Genomic DNA, 19,499 nt, shown 5'->3' with positions numbered 1-19,499 from the left:
AGGTACTTTTTTTTTATTGTTTAAGTTTTTTATAGGTATTATTTTCATCCCAGTTTTCAGATGAGGACACTGAGGCATCAAAAGGTATAGTAATTTTCCTAAGGTAAGTTTCAAACCCAGGCAATCCAGCTGCAGACTCTATCATTTTTTTTTTTAGACATAGGGTCTTACTCTGTTGCCCAGACTGGAGTACAAGTTGCTCAATCACAGCTCACTGCAGCCTGAAGCTCCTGAGCTCAAGCAATCCCCGAGCACCTAGGACTACAGGCACACACCACCATGCCCAGCTAATTTTTAATTTTTTAATAGATGGGGTCTTGCTATATTGCCCAAGCTAGTCCTGAACTTCTGGGCTCAAGCGATCCTCCCACCTTGACCTCCCAAAGTGTTGGGATGGCATGAGCCATGGTGCCCAGCCCAGAGTCTATTCTTAACTACTACACAAAATTGCCTTTCCATGCATCCATAGGTGTGTGTGTGGAGTGTGTGTGTGCAGGGGGGGTGGTAACTCAAGCATAGAACTCTATTTTTTTACACATCCTATGCACATTTTTCTGCACTGTTTTTTACTGCTCAACAATACATCTTGGAGACAGGACTGAATACATAATTTTCTAGACCCAGCACAAAATGAAAATGTGAGGCCCCTTGTTCAAAAATTATTAAAAATATCAAGAGGGCAATAGCAGAGGATCAAACCAAGCACAGGGGCCTTTTAATCGCATGCCCTGTGCAACTGCCCATGGTTGCATGCTTATGAAGTCAGCCCTTCATGGAGATCCCAGAACCCAGAACTTTTGCCTCTAACTCTGGTCACAGCTGCATCTGTTTCTCATTGACTGATCATTAGTTGATCATAGAAATTACAAGCCACCTTCGTGCCACAATCTAGGCACATACCAACTGTTTTGTTGTGGTTGTCAATCTATCAGGGGAAAGGCAACAAGCACACCCACATAGCTCCTGCTGTTGACTAAGAGAAAAAATGAGAGTCTGGCTGTGTACATGTATGGGTAGAGATCTGGAGATTAGAAATCTTTCATCTGCAGCTACCTTGCCTCTTATCTTTCACTTTATTATTAGCAAGGTAATTTAGGTCACTAATATTGATGAGATCAACAAAACCAGGATTAAATTCTTTCTCTTTGCCAATCTCTCCTCTCACCAAAACCAAAATTATTCCAACCAAGTAAAATTTTATTAAGCTGTTTTACCCAAACAGCACTGCAAAACTGGATGGCTAGACTCTTTGCAGCATTTCATATGATTTGGACTTTTTCTTGCCTTTATAGGGGGAAGCAGGAGCCATCTTAAGAGCTTTGGCTCATTGGCCTGCCACTGTGAAAATCAGAAGCAAGCCACTGAGTTGAAGACCCTCCACATTCTTTTCTGCCCTGCAGATGAAAGATTTGTTTCATCCCTTCTGCATTTCCTGGCTGATGACCTATAGTGACTTGGGAAGTTAATTTGACAACTTGTTCACAAACTTATTGAATGAATAGCTAACAACAGAGTTAACTCTCTAACTAAAGTGACTACAGAGCAGGAGGCACTGGCCAGGCAAAGAAAATCCACTTCAGAGTCATCCAGTAGGTTACAGGCAGGGGAATAAAAAAAAAGGAGCCGAGAGGAAAATTTCCAGAACATTTCCATTTAGAAGCACGATCAGACTTGTTGACTAAGGTAGCGACGTTATCTAGGGCATGCATTTGACAATCTGGCACAGGTGATGAAACTGACAAACACACACAAGAAACTAGCACATTATCTGTAAATTGGTTGTGATTGAATATTTCATGTCATCAAGGGAATAGAGGCAATGAAAGAAAAGCCTTATTTCTCTGCAAAGAAAAGAATTTCTGTCAGAAAGGGACTAGGAAATAAAAGAGAAAAATGTCTTAAGAGAGATCACTATGCATTTGGTAAAGTACATGTTGTAAAAGGAAAAGGGAAAAGCAGCTTGATTCTGAAACTCTATTCAGTGTAATTTTGTGTAAGCTATTCTCTAAGGAGAGAGATTGAACCCTAATCAACCAGCATCTTCTTCCAGATGGCTCTAAGTGTGCCTTCATCTGTTTTTTAAGAGAGGGCGAAGATGATTTCTTACTATGAGGAAAGACACATGTTGAGATTCGATCAAAGCGTTTTGCCAATACATATTTATAACTTGAAGAGCACTCTCAGAATGGTTTGTAAGGGTTTTCCCTTTACCCATTCTCTGCCTGGCATTTGTTGGTTCATAATTGCTGAGATGTTGGCATGCTTCAGCAGAATCCTGGTTCTTGAGTGGCTGAGTGGCTAAGTGGCAAGTCCACAGATTTTTTTTTTTATAGGAGACCCTTAATCAATACTTGCTGGATGAATGAAAATAAAGAGATCACATTCCCTTATCCAAAGTGATAGCAGTTGACAAAGTAGAAACTAAAGGAGAAAAGCCAGGTTGGCTTACTTCAGCTGAAGGCAAGAAGCTTAAGTGCCATCCTTGTCTACACAGGCTAGTGTAATGTGAACACAGATGCAAAATTTGATTCTGTGGCACTTCCAGCTTCATGAGCAACTTCAGCTGTTTGTCTTATAAACATAGGAACAGGGCTTTACCTGAAACAGTGCCTCTGTGTCAATGAAGTCTTAATTGCTGAGGAGTTGCTGGGAGAAAGGATTCCTGAGATAGGGTTCCTGGCTATTGCATGTATTTATTCATTTCTTTACCTATTCAAGTATTTATTAAGCATTTACTAAGTCTCACTCAGTGTACCAAGATCCTGAGGATATACAGGTGAATAAAACAACACACTGCCTGCCACCTCAAATTTACAATTTAGTGGGGATAATTCAGTTGCAACAGTGTTTGATGAAAGCTATGCCACCATTGCTACGGGAGCACATTTTGAAGGATATTTAATCCAAATGTAGGGAGTTATGAAGCATCCCCAAAGAAAAGGCAAAAAAGCATAGACCTGAAAAATGAGTATGACCTAGCTAGGTGAAAGGTGAGGAAGGACATTCCAATCAAAGGGAACAGCATTTGTAAAATGCTAAAGGCAAGTTCAGGGAGAAGCATGCTGGGAACTAATCTGAGTTCATGGTGACTGAGGGTAGAGTTGGGTGGGTGGAGGGGAGATGGGCGGGATAGGTTTAGAAGGGTGGAGAGGACAACAAGAAGTCACCCACCCTCTTTCATACGTACGTAGGGATCTACATTTAATTGAATTAAATTCTGCAAACTTGGACTGTGCTATATGCTGCCAGACATAACAGGATTAGCAGGAAGCTGTCTTTGCCCTCAAGGAGTTTGAGTCAGTAGCAAATTCCCAGGTCCCAGGATCTATGTCAAATCACAGAACAGATAATCCATGAGATGGGAGATATCCCACAATGATACCGAGTGCTGATTCAGAAATGCTGGCTTGTGAAGGGAGGGTAATCTCGTTCTTTCACGTAGGTGATTTTAACTGTGATATGGGGGTATGTATATGTATATGTTTAAGACACACTGAGAGATATTCTTTTTTTAATATGAAGCATAAATTTTGTTGAAAACATATCTCCTATTGAAATGGATAAAGATGGCTTTTTTCCCAATCAGTTTATCAGTCTACAGGTGAATATTATTTATCACTATAATGAGACAGAATTCACTGGGATATATACCCAAAGGAATTCAAATCATTCTATTACAAAGACACATGCACACGTATGTTCATTGCAGCATTATTCACAATAGCAAAGACATGGAATCAACCCAAATGCCCATCGATGATAGACTGGATAAAGAAAATGTGGTACATATACACCGTGGAGTACTATGCAGCCATAAAAAGGAATGAGATCACATCCTTTGAAGGGACATGGATGACGCTGGAAGCCATTATCCTCAGCAAACTAACAGAAAACCAAACACTGCATCTTCTCACATATAAGCAGGAGCTGAGCAAGGAGAACACATAGACACAGGGAGGAGAACAACACACAATGAGGCCTGTCAGGGCAGTGGGGTTGTGGGAAGGAGAGCATTAAGAAAAATAGCTAATGCATGCTGAGCTTAATATGTAGGTGATGGGTTGGTAGGTGCAGCAAACCACCATGGCACACCTATCTACCTATGTAACAAACCTGCACATCCTGCACATGTACCCCAGAACTAAAATTAAAAATTAAGAAAAGAGAGATATTTTTATATTCATTTTATGAATATTGTGAAATGAAGGTTATTTAAATAAATTATTAATCAAAATTATCTTTTTGAATTCCAGAAACATTAAGAAGATGGAAATTCTATCGTAGAGTAAAATTACAGTGTATGCTTTGTGATGCAGTAGTAACAGGTGGAATTCAAACACTTAAAGAACAAATTCACCTCAAAGTTCTCTTCCTTTTGGGAGGAGTTTGAAAAATCTGAACTCCATCTGATTTGATAAAGCAATTACAGACTATCATTTTCCCCTCAAAGTCTGCATATTTGACTAAGCTATAATCTAAAGAATCTTCTAGGACTTTGGGAAACTTCTTAGAGGAAATTTGCAATTTTGGAGACATAAAAATAAAGACAGTGCATATTTTAAAGTCATGGATCTTCAAATGAGTATGCTGAAGCTAACATTAATTGCCAAGCTACTCATCATCGTGCAGGAAAACTGATGATTTTTAATGATATTTTCTCTTTAGTATAATTTTGGTTGGATGATAATAAGTTTTTAAATAAGGTCTTTTCTGGACACCCATTCATGTAGACTCCAGTTCCAACCTTATCAGAGCTGTGATTTGTCGATCGTCAGAGCATGAGTTCTTTGAACAAAAAGCTACACAGCTAATTACAACTAAACAAACCAACTAATTACAATAATAACTTTGAAAAGCACTACGCTAGACCGGGTGCTCTCATTCTCTGGTCAGAAGATTCTTGGAGCCAATACAAAAAACATTTCAAATCCATGTGTTTACCAAGCAATGTCTCTGTACTAAACAAGTAATCTTATGCAAATACCTGTGCCATCTCCTAAAAACATATTCAGTTAGTTTTACATTTTAATAAATAGAAAACATTTAAGGATTATTAAATTTATGGTAGGTTTTTTTTTGGTCATATGTTCTCAAGCAACATATTCTAAAAGTACAATTATAAGATAGCTTGAAATATTTTTACCTTAAAAAAGAATCCTCAATTCTGCAGAGAAGAAGATCTGTTTAGTTTGTCTTGCAAGTGAGAGAACTGTTTTTTTGTTGTTTTAATTCACAGGCCACTTTTAAGTAAATTATACACAACATGGCAAATAAAGAGTTTGAGGATTGTAATTAAGCCCAGCAGAATTTTAGCTAGTCTAGGTAATATGCCTATGCATTGTTCTCCACCTACACAAAGTCCCTCAAAAGTACATGAGCTATTCAAAAAGAACATATCAACTTCTCTGCTAAGAAGTATAAGACTATATTGTAATCTCAATTGCAGCAACTTTCTTTGGCTTCCCTTATCAGATAATGTTATCACCTTTTTCCATGGCACGATGCTTTCATTATGTTTTTAAAGATGTAATTATTCTTGTGACTCATTGCAAGCTATCTCAAATTCTTTTTGGAAGTAGGTGTGGCATGAATAATAAACTAATTAACTTGCAATGTTGTACAAGAAATGATTCCATTTTAAAGCCTTTTCTGAATAATGTGTCCTACTAGGCCTAAATCTTTGTCAGAATGAGGAACAAAGTTTTCAAAGTCAGGCAAGCAATATTAACTCAACACTTACTGGCCGTTTTGTATGTGCTTCTTGGTGCTAGGAAACGGAAATAAATTAGAATCACCTGCCATTTCCTTGCTATATAGCAGCTCAGAAAATTATAGGGGTGGGGGTGGGAGATGTCTTCAGCAGCCACATTCACAATTTCATTTTTGCCTTTTTTGAAGTCCTATAGAAGCAGAGAAAAGAGAGCAATGGGGTTTTTATGGCTCTTGGGGAAGTAGAGAGTGAATCAAAAATGTTTGCTGCACCAAAGAGACATTTGAGATATGCTGAAGGATTAGCTGTATTTCACCGTGCAAAGGAGAGAGGGAGGTTACTCCAGGGAAAGGGATCAGCTTCATACAAAGGCACTGTCCCAGTTTTCCTTCTGCCTTTGTAGCCATTTTATTAGCTCTTCCTCCTTGACCCATTCCTAAAAAATTGGGGTTACGCGGGACTCTCGCCTGGACCCACTAAATCATCTCATACTACAAACAAGTCTTAAACAGTCTCATCCACACCCATGAATGGCTTGATTCCCATCTTTATGTCGATTGCATCTAAAAACACCAGATGAGTAGAAACCAAACCCTTCTGGACATCCCTTCTTTGGTATCTCACAGATAACTCAAACTCAACATGTTCAGAACTGAACCCTCCTTCTCATACTGTTTCTCCTCTAGTTTTCCTGTTTTTGTTACGGGCACTACAATCCCCCAGGTGCTCACACCGAAAACCTAGGAGTCATTCACTATTCCCCTTTTCCCACCCCTAGCCCCTATCCAATAACTTGCCAGGTCCAGTCCTGAATTATGTCCTAAATTATAAAACTGTGTCCTAAATTACTGAATAGTAACCAGCTGGCAGAAGGTAAGAAGGGGATAAACAGGAATGTGAGGCTCATGGAAATGGTGCACACCAGAAGTGAGGCCCAGAGGTTCAACTATAGTACCAGGCATAACTTGGTGTTGCATATTGTTGGTAGTTACGGTGAGTCTAGCGGTGTCTGAAGGCTACACACCAAGCAAGCATAACACGTGCTATTCCTGTGTGGTGGGAAAGTATTGCCAGTGCTCCTAGCAAATCCATTTGTCTTCTATCAAATAATGCTCTTTGGAGTCACAAGACTAGGAGTCATGGTGGAGGCTCCTAATGTGTAGTAGGTGAGGTTTCTCTCTCTCCTGCTGGTTTCCAACATTGATTAGTCTCAGTTAGGGAACTTGTGACAAATGTGCTATACTCCTGTATCAAGGACTTAATAAAAATTGCATTAAATTAGTGAATGAATGAACCATATTTCCTCATTTGAGAATTGTTGGTTTATAGACCTTGCCTATTTATCTTTGTGTGTGCTGAGTGAGTCTGCAAAAGCTTATCGTATAATGAACAAGGATAATGCTATCTGTGTCACATTTGCCACAAAATGTTTTTTCTAGTTTTGCGTGGGGGGTATATTTTTGTGAGCAAATTTGTCTCCATGTTCCCGGGTCATCTTTTCTCTTCCAGACACAGGGATCTATCTTGCTTTGGCCTACGCCCTGAGCACATAGAAATCCCCAAATGGAAGGGGAAAAGGGATTTCAGTCCAGAAGGGCACTCCTTGCTTTTTCACTGATCATATACATGACTCAACACTAAATACTTTCATTCAGGCAGGAGTTATCACTTTAAGGTAAAACAATTCCACATTTAAAAAAATGTTTTTCAAACACAACATACAACACTCCAGTTAACTGAACGTTTGGAAAAAGTTTTTAGTATAACTCATTTCACTTCAGTATGTCTATTTTCAGAATGGCCATTATGCCAAGGACAAGTTGATCAAGTGAATTCCCCTAAGTGTTCTGGCAATCCACCCTGATGACACACTGCCAGTTATCAAAAGCACAATCAAGTTCAGTAGAACTGAAGCCTAAGCCTGCAGGGTTGAGACCGCTGCGCTTTAAAAACAGGCCCTCCAACATGGTGAAGCCTCGTCTTTACTAAAATACAAAAAATTAGCCGGGAGTGGCGGCGCATGCCTGTAGTCCCAGCTACTTGGGAGGCTGAGGCAGGGGAATCGCTTGAACCCAGGAGGCGGAGGTTGTTGTGAGACGAGATCGCACCACTGCACTCCAGCCTGGGCGACAGAGCAAGAGTACATCTCAGAAAAAAAAAATAATAAATAAATAAAATAAGGCCAGGCGTGGTGGCTCACCCCTATAATCCCAGCACTGTGGGAGGCCAAGGCAGGTAGATCGCGAGGTCAGGAGTTTGAGACCAGCCTGGCCAATATGGTGAAACCCCGTGTCTACTAAAAAATACAAAAATTAGCCGGATGTGGTGACGCATGCCTGTAATCCCAGCTACTCGGGAGGCTGAGGCAGGAGAATCACTTGAACCCATGAGGCGGAGGTTGCAGTGAGCCAAGATCACACCACTGCACTCCAACCTGGGCGACAGAGTGAGACTGTCTCAAAAAAATAATAATAAAATATAATAAATAAATAAGTAAATAAAAGTAAAAACAGGCCCTCAGTGTGCTGAGTCCTGTCTGGATATTGGTCTTGAGTCACTCTAATTAATTAAAAAACAGGAATTTTAAAATTATTACTAAAGTTAATCGTGACAAAGAATGTTAATGGCAAAGAAAGTGGGAATAAAAGTGAACTTCCTTCTTTAGTCCCTCAATTCACCCACATTCCCATAAATATACTGTTTACCCAAATAATAATACAATATACATATTGTTGTACACCTTGCTTTTTCACTGAATAATAGATGCTTTACGATACATAACAATAATCTGTATAAACAGCTAGTTTTTATACTGATAGGCACTACACATATTGACAAGCCTGTAGCAAATATAATTAAGAAGAGAGTTAATATCAAAGGAAGAAACAATATTCCTGAAGTAACTGGTAACTACAGATAGAAAGTTAAAAGACTTGTAATAAATGGATAATTTTTCCAATAAATTTTCAAATAAATTTTAAGATTGCCATGGGACCAAGGATGCAGAGGTCATTTGAAATTCAGGATACACTAAGGCCAAGCAGATCTGGCTGATCCGCTTACCAGAGTCACCATACTTGCCTAACGAGATATTACACCTCCAATAAACTCATTGTTCTGTGTCTAAGAAGTGCCTAGCACTCAATAAATATTCGTGGAATGAAGGAATCCACTATGCAAAGTGAACCAGTCGTTAATCTTGGGAGCTCACTTTCTGAAGCAGTCTCCTCTATGGGACTATCACCTGCGGCTCCTATGACAGGCTTCATCTGCAAGCTAGATGCTAAAAATTTATTTTTTCTTTAGCCCTCCTGTCAGTAGGATTAGAAACAGATTCTGATTTAGTAGGAGGTTATTTTCACGACTATCCTTATGCTTTCCTGTCCAAATTAATTGAAGGTAATCAAATTCATCCTGCTTATATCGGACCACCATGGGTGTATTAGTCTGTTTTCACACTGCTATAAAGAAATACCCAAGACTGGGTAATTTATAAAGGAAAAAGGTTTAATTGACTCACAGTTCTGCATGGCTGGGGAGGCCTCGGGAGACTTACAGTCATGGCGGAAGGGGAAGCAGGCACCTTCTTCGCAAGATGGCAGGAAAGAGAGTGTGTGAAGGAGGAACTGTCACTTATAAAACCATCAGACTTTGTGAGAACCCACTCATTGTCATAAGAACAGCATGGGGGAAACTTCCCCCATGATCCAGTCACCTCCCTGCCTTGACATGTGGGGATTACAATTTCAGATGAGATTTGGGTGGGAACACAGAGCCAAACCATATCAATGAGTTATCAATTTTCTCCCTGATGATAAATATTAACATCTTTTGATGGGGAAGTAGTATGAGGACAGTGAAGTCCTTTGACTTTGATTTGGGATCAGGTGGTTAAACGAATCCCCTGCTTGTGCAGATGTCTGTCAGAAATAATTATTTTTCCATAAAATTTTAGTTTTTATATAATTCTTAATGTAGCTACTAATTATTTAACAATGACAGGGTAGACATTGCTTCTGCTCTGTTAAGATGCTTAACATTACCATTTACTCAGTTTGAGGCTCTGCTCATTAGAAAGGAATGTGGGGACCATTCTCATGACATCTAGCAAAAGGATCCTCAGTTTATTTGGAGGTGCGAACAGACAAGAAAGTAGAAATTGGATTTGGCTGGGCGCAGTGGCTCACACCTGTAATCCCAGCACTTTGGGAGGCCAAGGCAGGGGGATCATGAGGTCAGGAGATCGAGACCATCCTGGCCAACATGGTGAAACCCCGACTCTACTAAAAATACAAAAACAAGCTGGGCATGGTGGAGCGTGCCTGTAATCCCAGCTACTCAGGAGGCTGAGGCAGGAGAATCGCTTTAATCAGGGAGTCGGAGTTTGCAGTGAGCTGAGATTGCGCCACTGCACTCCAGCCTGGTGACAGAGCGGGACTCCATCTCAAAAAAAAAAAAAAAAAAAGAAATTGGATTTTGTTAAGCAATTGGGTGAGGCAGAAAAGGAATATGGTCTTTACAACTGGTCAGAGATCTTCATCTGTAAGAGAAAGGGGAAAAACACGTACATATCACTATTTCAAAGAGAGAAGTAGCCTTGTCTGAGTTTTATTATGTGATTCAATTGATAAAGAGGACTGGAAATTAAGAAATCTTTGTTCTATTCCCATCATTTGAATGCTTTCACATTGCTCTTTCTGACTCTGGCTTTTTAAGACAATTGGCTGTGACTTGATCAAAATATCCTCTGCGTGCAGTGGTTTAAGAGCACAGCTCCATAACCGCCATTAGAGAACAAGCAATCTAAGTAACTCATTACATTCTAAGTACTTCTTAATTTAGAAACCAAGGAACTAAATGCAGGCAGGAGATTTAAAAGTCCATAATGGTATCAGCTTAAATGAGGCTTCTGGAATTACGTTGTAAAAAATCTGCAGTGTTCTGTTATTCAAGTGCTACTTGGAAAATTGGAACCCACAGGCAGGCAAGAAAAGGGCTCTTTAGCATTGCCCAGGATTTGCTCTGGGTGAAGCTTACTTTGCTTATTTTCTTCTTTTTGGAAGTGAGATTATCATTCCAATCCCTTTTCTCTTGCTCTTGACTCAATGCTTGAAGCATCTGAGAAAGGGAGGGTTCTTCAGTATCAGGCCATCAGATGCCTCCAACTACAACCTTGACCTGTAACATCTCCAGGTCACCTAGATCTGCAATGTCTAGAGCAGTAGTTTTCAGCTCTGGCTGTATCTGGAGGCAGTTAAAAAAATTGCTATTGTCAAGGCCCTTACCTAGACCATTAAATCAAAATCTCTGGGGCTACAGCCTTGCTATCAGTATTTTTCAAGTTTCATATGAAATTCTAATGTGCAGCAGGTATGGAGATTGGGTCCTGATACAGAGGAACAAAGATATCCTCAAGATCCATCTTGACCCAGGCTTTGCTTCTGAGACAGCAGGTCTCCAGTGTGGTGGAATTAGCCCTGTAGGGGTTGAGTTCCTGGCTCCCCCGTGAAGCTTGGCTTGATATTACAAATTTGGGGCAAGACTAAATGTAGAAGTGAGTCCTACTTTATCCTTTTTCTACCCCTAAGGCTGAGGTGGAAAGTAATAGTTACCCTTGATTCACTTAATTAAAATCCAAAACCCTATAGCAGAGTGGTGGCTTAAGAGATACCTTAGATAAACTACAGTATAGCATCATCCATTTAATTTCAGACTACCACTTATAGATGGAATTCTGTGTGCTCAGACACTTTCATATCTCATTTCATTTGCATGTCAACCTCTTTGAGCTAGGGTTAATTTAGCCCATTTAATTTAGAGGTACAGAATAATATTTCAAAACACATATACAATGTGTGATGATCAAATCAGAGTAATTAGCATATCTATTGCCTCATAAGTTTATCATTTCTTTGTGTTAAAAACATTTGAAATTGTCTCTTCTAGCTATTTGAAAATATTCAATATATTATTAACTATAGTCACCCTATAGTGCTATAGAACACTAAGGCTTATTCCTCCTATCTAGCTGTAATTTTGTATCAGCTAACCAACTTTTCCCCATTCTCTCCATGCCCCTATTCTTCCCAGCTTCTAATAACCTTAATTTTACTCTCTCCTTCTATGAGCTCAAATTTTTTAGCTCCCACATATAAGTGAGACCATGTGGTACTTATCTTTCTGTGCCTCACTTATTCCACTTAACGTGTGTCCTCCAAGCTCACCTACATTGCCTCAAATGACATTTTTTTCTTTTTTATGGCTGAATAGTGTTCCATTGTATATATGTGACACATTTTATTTATCCATTCACCTGCTGTAGGACATGTAAATTGATTCCATATAAACTATTCTATTGTGAATAGTACTGCAATAAACATGGGAGTGCAACTATCTCTTCAACGTACCAATTTCCATTCCTTTGAGTAAATATCAAGCAGTGGGATTTTTTAAAAGTCCCACAAAGTTCCAAGAAGCAAAACTTGAATTTGTCACATGCCAAGTACTGTGTGAAGTTACATGAATGAAATGATGTGTAAGCATTATATTAGGTGTTACAAGTAATCTAGAGATGATGTAAAATATATAGGGTGATATGTTTAGGTTATGTGCAAATACTATAACATTTTATATATATATATATATATACATGAAATATATATAGTACTCTAAATAGTATAGTATTTTAGTATATATACTATCATATATACCAAATACTATTTAAGAAACTTGAGCATTTGTGGATTTTAGTATGCATGGAGGGTCCTGAAACCAACTCCCCATGGATACCAAGGGATGACTGTACATTCTAATTGACACAAAGTTTCCTTAAAAGAAGCAACACACAGATGATTTTAAAATCCAATTGATTTATTGCTTTCAAATATATTTTTAAATTTTCGTACAGTAAAATTCACTTCTTTTGTCATGTAGCTTTATGGTCTTTTATAATTGCACACAGTTGTGTAACCATCACAATCAGAATGTATAAATATTCCATCACCCCAAAACATTCCATCATATTGTCCCTTTGGTATCAAACCCTCCCCATGCTTCCAATCCATGGGACTCACTGGTATGTTCTTGATACCCTACGCTTTTGCTTATCCCAGGATATCGTTTGAGTGGAATCAGCAGAATATGTAGGTTTTGAGTCTGGCTTCTTTCATATAATGCAACTGAGATCCATCTATGTTATTATATCAGTAGTTCTTTCATGTTTGTTGCTGAGTAGTAGTTCTTTGTATGGATGTACTCAAGCTTCTCTTTTTATCAATGGAAGGACATTTGGGTTGTTGCTGGTTTTAAGAATGAAGTTGCTATAAACATTCACACCAAAAAAGTGCCTATTTTACAAATGAAGAAGCAGAGATAAGTCAAAGCTTCAGTAATCAAAACAAAATCACCCATCTAGGAAGCGGCCAAATCGGGATTCAAACTCTTCTTCCAGATTCTAAGTCTGGTTTTTCTGTCAGGTAGTACAGCTCCCCTCACCACACTGCTTCTAGGCTACTATGATATCAGTGGGCAATCAAGCATCAAGCTGAAATCAATCAAGCTGAAGCAGGAGGTAAACTGGTTTTGTCTTCATGAATATTATGATCATTGTTTCTCTTCTGGAACATGGAGCTGAAGTTTCAGGCAATTTAATGTTTTTATTTCTTTTTTTTTAATTTTTTTATTATTGTAGAGACGGGATCTCACTATGTTGCCCAGGCTAGTCTTGAACTCCTGGCTTCAGGCCTTCCTCCTGCCCCAGCTTCCCAAAGTTCTGGGATTACAGGCGTGAGCCACCATGCCTGAGCTTGATGTTTACAGACCAAAAGTAAATCTCTCAAGACAATTGAGTACAAGATAAAAGAAGCACTTCTCATCGAATTCAGATTTAAGTTTCCAAAATTCAGCTACCTTTGCTAGTATGCACTCTTCCAAATTGGTGGCTCTTTTCTCTCTGAACTTGGGAAGAAAGGGAAGGATTCCAAGAAGGAAGAGGAGGGTAGCTCATGGGATTCTTTGGCATAGAAAAAAATGGCTTCCCTATATCTGCTCCTTGAAAAATGACATAATTAAGGAGAGAAAGTCCCAGAGATTTTGTGAGGAAATCAAAAATGCCTGCTATGTTACTGTGTGTTCAAATAATTAAAGATTGACTTATGATCACAAACTTTTTTAAATCGATGGAGTTAAACACCTCCTAACCTGAACTATTTTTAATTGATAGAGAATAAAAGTTTCAGCTGGGGCCAAGAAAGGAGTGATTTCTAGATGGTGGCAAGATTGGACAAGATATGCAGATAGCCAGAATACAGGTAAAGTAATTGAAGGTAAAGATAAAGAATCATCCATTTTTTCTTTGAGGTTTTTTAAAATAATAATAACAGTCTCAGATATGAAACTGGCAGATTTGTGTTTCATATCTTGAAGAGCTCTGATCATTTCATGTAGGACAATTAAGAGCCCAGTGACAGCATGCTTTAGAGTTTTATTAAATACTTATGCATTGAATGAAATTGATCAAGATGGGGGAGAAAAGACAAATCCTGTCTGCTTTGCAATCCCACTTTCCAGGGCTACTAAACTGGGGTTTGGATTCCAACTGGTGCACCGCAAGATAAGGATGTTTCCCATCCTTGGGCAGCCAGGTGAGACCAGAGATGGGCCAAGCCCTTCAGCAAGTCCACTTGCAGCACAGAAGATCCTCAACTATCTTCCAAATGCTATTAAGTTGACCCCAGTTTGTGGTATAAATATTTTTATTTTCTGAGTGACATCATGTGAAAAATGTTGGGAAACTCTTTAGACACAAAGCATTAGATAATCTAAAATCAAGCATTTCTACTTCGGATAGCCCAAGCCAGAGTGAATGTATCTATATTTGTTAGGGCAGCTTAAATTCCCAGCTTTCCCCTTGTTCAGCCCATGCTCCCTGCCCAAAAGTGGAGAAATGCTACCACTCGATTCAACCAGACATTCCCCAATAGGAGAAATATGCATTTGCATATCTCTGCCTTTTCCCAGTATTTCCACAGGCAGGCAAGAAAGGACTGCCACACAGAATCCTGTGAATTCCTATGTTCCATACCATATTCATGGAATTACATTTGATAAGTGAGTAACAATGAAATGCTATTGCTTCTTATATTTGAGATTTGATCTAAAAGAAAACACAGAGAGAAATCTGAGTTTTTTGAAGGCAGAATGTTTTATAAGGGGAAATACATATATAGCAATTAAATACATATTTGGCAATTAAATATTTGGCAATTAAGATAAGTACAAACAGTTGGGATTTTTAAACATCAGCTCTTTGAAGGAATAGAATGCCTTAGAATGTTCACCCTAGTACATACCCTGGCAAATGAACTTAACGGCAACTATTTAAGAATGAGCATCAGGCCTATGCTGAGTAGAAAGCATGACATTCTAGGATTACGATGATAATTCTACTTTTACAAAACTGAACCATACGGCATTGTTAGCCCTAAGTAGCTTTCCCTTGGAGGTTATATAAAAGAATGACGGTATATTGGATGACCTTTAATTATTCAGTTTCCTTCTAAGGATAGCGATCTGTATTCTAGCTCCGACTGTGGGTCGGAGACTAAATAAGAGAAACTCAAAGAGAACTGCAGCCAAGGAACGAATAAACCGAAAACACAAGCACCTGATCTGTTTCCTTCAGACGATTCCTTTCACTCTGTAGGGCCTATGTATAGTCATCTCTCCCACTCCCTATTGAAATAAACAAGTCTAATAACACCGGATGTGAACGGCAAATTTGAATTTTAAATTTCGAACACTACAGGTAAGAAGCAGGCAGCAAAAGGGGAGCAGAGTATCACCTTCCGAAAACATAACCCACCTCTTAGGCCACAAACTTCGGGCCTTGGCAACAGGAGGCGGCAGCATAGCAGCCCAGCCCGGGAGCTGCCCTGCTGCTGCTTTCTAGAGAGGATGGAAATGGATGTGAATGTAGCTCAGCATTCCAGAAACACAGCAGCCTGGCACAGTGAATGCTGGAGTGGGGCCTGGTTCTCGCGCAAGTTGCAGGAAAGATTCTCTGTTCTCCCTGGGTCCTGGCAGGTGTGAGATAGAGGTGCAAGCAAGTAAAAAGAACACCTTGATTTCACAAGGGTATGCCAACGGTGACCTTCAGTTTGTTGTCCCAGCATGCGGCACCATAGCCTATCGGCCTGCAGGAAAGCCCCTGCAGAGAGGGAGGTTTGCTGGGAGGCTGGGGCAGATGCTGGTGGCCTGTGCTCAACTTCACACACTGGCATTAGCACTGGAGGGGATTCTACTCAACCTTCCAGCAAACAAAAAAGCATTCTTTATGGGAGGGCCCGGGCGCGGTGGCTCACACCTGTAATCCCAGCACTTTGGGAGGCCAAGGCGGGTGGATCACCTGAGGTCAGGAGTTCCAGACCAGCCTGACCAACATGGTGAAACTACATCTCTACTAAAAATATAAAATTAGCCAGGGGTGGTGGCGCATGCCTGTAATCTCAGCTACTTGGGAGGCTGAGGCAAGAGAATCATTTGAACCTGGGAGGCGGAGGTTGCAGTGAGCTGAGATCGCACCATTGCACTCCAGCCTGGGCAACAATTGTGAAACTCTGCCTCAAATAAATAAATAAAGTGAGAGGTACTGCAGGAGATGGTGTTTCTAAGAGCATGGAGAGATGGTAAAGAAAGACAAGTTGGGAATTGACAGAGAGGCTGTACTAGAACAATGTTTTCAAGTTCAACCTCAGGTCAATAGAGTTTGCTAGATACGAGAAACATGGAAATAAATGTTCTTTCTCTTTTCCAAGTGATTTGAGGAAAATATTCACTCTGAGAAAGCACTTCCTTATGCTTCTCAAGATGAAAAGAAGGTTTCTATTTATGTATCATCCAAATGTCCTGGTGAGGAGCAAAACTTATTTGTCAAACACGCTGAACCTACCCACCCATATTGACTCATCCACTATCTCAGATGCTCTCTGAAATCCAGAATCTTTAAAAAGGAAAATCAGATACTTCATTGGTGTTTCTTTTTTCCCAGAAAGTTACTTATTATGACTTTTGTAGCTTTGCATTTTTTCTTTACTTCAACATGTTATTTTAAAAAACTTTTTGGTTTATTGTTAATTTCCCCTTTTGCGGGCTCAGTTGTACAATATGGTATGTGTGTTGGCTGTAATTTTGGAGCTGAATTTATGGGCCTGCTATAGTTCAAATGATAGTCTATTTTTGCTTGTTTTATTTTTTCCTGGGCTTGATATGTTTTATGAGGTTCTTTCCTATAGTGCTGGCATTCATATCTGGCATAACCAAAATTCTGTCTCTTATTTAATATTCCTTCAAAGCTTTAAACCTAAGTATTTTCTTTTCCTTTGTGTGATGCTGGAGCTTGTTGTGATTTTTAAAAAATATCTGGAAACATTTCCTTCCACATCAGAAACTCAAGTTTGCAAGAAATCCCTTTGGGAGTCTTTAAATGTTTATTTGAAGGGCAGACAGGAGGGACTGCCAACACTGGACCTCCTGTCCACCCAGTCCCTGTGTGCATCTGCGGGAGGAGGGATGAGGTTGGAGTGAGGAGACTGGCACTGATTCTCCACCCAGACCCTCTGAAGCCCTTACCTGCCTGACATCCTCTTTCCTCTCTAGTGAGGTACGACCTCACTGCTCTCATTAGTAAACAGGCTGCTCTTCTCCAAGCTTCCACTTTCACAGTGAACAGGAGACAGCCACTACTGCTGGGTTTCTTGTACAGGCTGACTTGACCTTCCAGGAAAAATGTAAAAACAAAAACCAAAATTGTAGAGAGGTTGGGGGAACACAGGGTGGTTCAATAAGACGTTTGCCTGTATTAGTCCACGGAATAAATTTCTGCACAATCCACTCCACCTAAAGGAAGCTATAAAAACCTTATGATTCCCCAGGAGGCCCTAGATCCAGCCTGGCCCTGCCCCTAACTAGCTATGTGGCTTTGCACAAGTAACTTCTCCAGGTCTGAGTTTTCAGGTAAGTCAGAGATGAAAGGGACTATGGGATCTTCAGGCCCAACTCCCCGCTATTTCTAGTGTGGAAATAGAAGATTGGAGGAGCCGAATGACCTGGCAAGGTCACGGTTAGTTAGAGGTAGGTCATCTGACTCTCCATAAAACTTTTTTTTCCACCACATCATACAGTTTCTCTCACATGTAAAACTTGACTGGGGAGTGGAGAGAAGATGGCAGTTAGGAGGAGAGGAGGGGAACAGTTGTGAAAGTTTCTTGAAGTTTTCATGCTGTGCAGCATCCACGGCTGTGGGAAGCTAGGTTGATGCATGTTCAGAGCAGCCACTTCTAATGCCTCCATTTCCTCCTCACTTGTCTCCTCCCCATCTCTTTCCCCCTCCCTTCCACCTTTTCTCCACACCTCATCACTGTTTTCTTCTTTATCATCTCCCTGTTTCTTTTCTATTCTTCATGATTCTGAGTTAGGAAATACCTTACCAGCAGGTATAGTTTATTGTGCTTTTTGCTTTTTTTTCTTTTCTTTTCTTTTCTTTTCTTTTAAGAGAAGGTCTCACTCTATTGCCCAGGCTGGAATGTGGTGGAATGTGTGGCTGCAATCACGGATCTCTGCAGCCTTGAGCTCCTGGACTCAAATGATCTTCCCATCTTAGCCTTCCAAGTAGCTGGGACTACAGGCACATGCCATCACACATCACACATCTCCCAACTTTTTCGTAGAGATGGGGTCTCACTATGTTGCCCAGGCTGGTCTCAAACTCCTGGGCTTAAGTGATCCTCCCACCTCAGCCTCCCAAAGTGCTGGGATTACAAGTGTAAGTCACCATGCCTGGTCTTTTGCATACTTTATTTTCTTTAGGAGAAAAATATGAGAACTAGCCAATCAGTAAATAGAAATTATGTCCCTTCAAAGACAAAGTGTTTCCAAAAAAAAATTTTAGGAAGATGGAATTAGATGAAAAAAAAAAAAGATCTTGTTTTATATTTTTGGGCTTTAGAGGTTAAATCATTTCTATAGAAGGGTGTGCTAGAAAGAAAAGTTAGAAGGCTTGCTTCTGGAAAATGCAGCATTCTAATTCAAGTGTTGTCTGAGAAGAGAAAGCAGAGAGTACTCATTGTACTAATGTGAAAAAGATGAATGACACCTAAATGGGTTTTCTTTGCATCACAGACCACAGTTAAGTGTTTTACATGCATTTGTCACTGCTATTAATGTAATCACATAAAACTTTCTCTTGTTCTCAAGTGCTTTTAAAGTGAGCTATTTGAGCTTTTGATTCTGCAGGTTTTCCTTCTCTTTCAAAATTAGCAAAGGTAATATGTAAGCCCTGAAACTTTTTTTTTAAATGTAAGAGCAGAAGTGAAGAAAAGAGTATGGTAGTTGCTTGGGTAAATTGAGAACTGTGGCGTATCTTTCATGGGCTGTTGCCCGTAATTGTAATAAAAATATCCTGAGAGGATCATAAAGGACATTGCAAGTCTTTTCTGAATGATATATTAGTACCAGATCATCTATGCAGGCCGTCTGCACAGCCATTCTTCTCCTGTTGTATTTTCCCTCTGACTGAGGAACTCCCGGCCGCCTCAGGGAGAGACTCCCTGCTGTGCCCCCAACAGCAGGAAAATCTTGGGATGGACACAGGGTAGTCATGGGCTTTGCTTTGGCATGGTTTCTGGAGCCCACAGAGTTCTAACTATGTCAGAGGCATGTGAACCAGAGCAACTCCATCTTGAATGGGGCTGGGTAAAATGAGGCTGAAACCTACTGGGCTGTATTCCCAGAC

This window comes from Pan troglodytes, chromosome 14, assembly GCF_028858775.2.
Source record: "Pan troglodytes isolate AG18354 chromosome 14, NHGRI_mPanTro3-v2.0_pri, whole genome shotgun sequence".
In the NCBI taxonomy this organism is placed as follows: Eukaryota; Metazoa; Chordata; class Mammalia; order Primates; family Hominidae; genus Pan; species Pan troglodytes.
Note: the sequence above shows the minus strand (reverse complement) of the source record.